Here is a 3,086-nt window from a genome sequence, read left to right on the forward strand (position 1 = left end):
ATCTTGGGCTGCAGGATGGCTAGTGTGGGGGGATAGAAAATGCACACTAGTGCACATCTGAAGTGGGCAGAGAAGAGGGAGCATTAATGTGCAGCCAAGTATCCTATATCTGGCCTAGGAGCAGATTGTGCAGGATCCACTGTAATCAAACTGATCCAGAAATCAAGAATGCAACTATAATGGAGAAGAGACAGCTAATATTGGACACTAAAATCAAAGAATACAGGCAATAAGTTATAAATGGGCTAATGTTTTCATCAATATAGCTGACAAGGTAATGTTATATGAATACTTTTAAAGGTTTATACAGCAATATTGCACCACATCAGTTCTAGGGCATTGAAAGAATTCACAGCATTAAAAAAAGTTCTACAGAGAGGAATTTTTCCTCCCTACATCCTCGCTCTTCAGAACAAGCTCATCTCTTATTCCAAGTCATTCATTCAAAGGAACTCAAAACTTTGAAACTCCTTGCTCTCCTCAACCTTCCCTTCCTCCACCAATTTACAGTTCAACTGAAATGAAAAATCGGGAGGTTTTTGTAACTAGCTGATCCGCAATGCCAGATTTGTGCCCAGGTGCCAAGTTGAAAATCTACCCCATTGTGACCAAACTTTGATTGTAATCAATATCTATCTATCTATTAACCAGCTAGCAACCAATCAGAAACCCCTTTGACTTGGTAAGTTTAGAGGCCTGAGATTTTGGTTTTACATGTGTTACAGCAGTACCCTGGAGATGGGAATTAAGACTAGTACAAGAAAAACCTTATGGTTTTGCACATCATGAAAGAGAGATGAGTGCAACATTGTTGGAGATACTGGCGTTCATATGAGCTATTAAAACAAGGTTCAAGTAGATGTAAAAGATGCCATGGCACTATTTTCATAAGAACAGGGGAGCAGTGTCCTGGCTAACACTTATCCCTCAGTCAACACCCCTAAACCACAATACCTGGTCATCTATCTCATTGCTATTTGTGGCACCTTGCTGTGTGCAAATTTTATGCCATGTTTGCCTACAAACCAACAATAAATACATTTTGAAAATGCTTCATTGTTTGTGAGACACATTGGGATATCCTGAGGATGTGAAAGACATGATATAACTACAAATTCTTTTTTACTTATGCAATTTAGTTTGAAGTAATTTCCTGGATTTAGCTTTTCCATACTGTTTATATTTATAAGATCACATCTGATTTGTCCCTTTCAAGGCTGAAAGCCCATGTTTTTCCAGTCTTTCCTCATTGTTCAGTCCTCTGATTCTAGGGGTCAGCCTTATGGCTCTTTGAGCTGCCTTCAATGTTTTATTGTCCCCTTTATATCTTCGTGACAAAAACTGGACACAGTATTCAGTGTGGTCTGACCAGAGCAACATACAGTTGGAGCAAGACGACCTCTGACTTGTGCTATACTGTTTTGGTTATGTATTTCAACATTCTACTTGCTTTGTTGATTGCTGCTTGAGCAAAAATCTAGGCTGACACTCCAGTACATTATTGAGGGAGTGCTGCACTGTCGGAGGTGCCGTCTTTCAGATGAGACATTAAACCAAGGCCCCATCTCCCCTCTCAGGTGAATGTAAAATATCCTATGGCACTATTTGAAAAAGAGCAGAGTAGTTCGCCCCGGTGTCCTGGCTGATATTTATTCCTCGACTAACCTCACTAAAACAGATTATCTGGTCATTATCACATTGTCTGTGGGACCTTGCTGTGTGCAAATTGGCTGCCGCCTTTACCTACATTACAACAGTGACTACATTTAAAACGTACTTCATTGGTTGTAAAATGTTTTGGGATGTCCTGAGGTTGTGAAAGGCGCTATATAAATGCAATTTCTTTTTGATTTGGATATGTTGACTGTTGGGTTGACTAGAACCCCAGATACCTTTCAACTTCATCCTTAGCCATTTTGATACCATTCATGTTGCCCATTTTTTTCTTCCTAGGTGTAGTACTTTACACCTGTCCATGTTAAATTTAATTTACCATCATTCCTCCTGCTTACATATTGTCTAATTCATTCTGTATTTCCTGAGCTGCCTCCTCAGAATCAACTGCCCCTGCTAACTTGGCATCAACTTCAAATTTAATGAATTTGTATTGAGTCTCAGAATCCAATGATAGATGTAACTTAAATAATAGTGGTCCTAATACTGATCCCTGGGACACCCTACTCAGCACAATTTCTCTCCTTTCCCACCCTAATATAATTCCTCGAATGAGTCAGTACCCACTGTTTTCTACCCTTGTGATGATTTCTTATCCATTCCCAAGGTTACCAAAGTTTTGAACTAATAGAGTTTTGTGAGCAACTTTGTCAAATGCTTTTTGGCAATTTCCACTTTAGAGCTTCCTAGAGTCCATTTGTGATGTTATTTCCTCCTCTGAATCTAACTTGACTACTTTTTACAAGACTTTTATTGCACAAATAATTAAGTGTACTCCTGATTTTTTTATTCCATTATTTTGCATGGAATTGAAGTAAGCCTAATTGATCTGCTACCTGCATCTATTTTGCAACCTTTTTGAAAATAGACGCCACATTAGCCAGTATCCAATCCACTGGTTCCTCCCCAGTATTCAACACCTCCTCCATAATGACCATCAGTGCCTCAAATCTTCTCTGTTTTTCTTGGTACTCTGGGGCAGAAATGATCCATCTCTGGGATTTGTTCATTTTGAACACTCTTTTGCCTGTCTAGGACTTCCATCTGATTTACAGCAAAGTTGTTAATTCTACTTTGGAGAGGGGAAGTTGCTCGTGTTTTCTATTGTGAATACTTGGAGGAAGTAATCATTCAGAATATTAACTCTTATCCTCATCCTCTGTTTCAGCCCAGTTTGCATCTTTTATGGTTCTCAACTCTTCTCTGACTGCTCTTCTATAAGTACTGGAAGAATTTATTATTGTTATGTCTGCAGCTATCCTTTTCCAGGTCTCATTCTGCCCCTCTTGCCACCCTTTTTAACGTGTTGCCATATTCATCCCAGTGAACTGCTTCACTTTTTCCCTGCAGGTGTTGTAGAGGTTGTTTTTCCTCTTTATTGTTTAGTATTTGCATGCTGCTTCTAGGAATAT

The sequence above is a fragment of the Heptranchias perlo genome, chromosome 32, assembly GCF_035084215.1.
Source record: "Heptranchias perlo isolate sHepPer1 chromosome 32, sHepPer1.hap1, whole genome shotgun sequence".
NCBI classification, from domain to species: Eukaryota; Metazoa; Chordata; class Chondrichthyes; order Hexanchiformes; family Hexanchidae; genus Heptranchias; species Heptranchias perlo.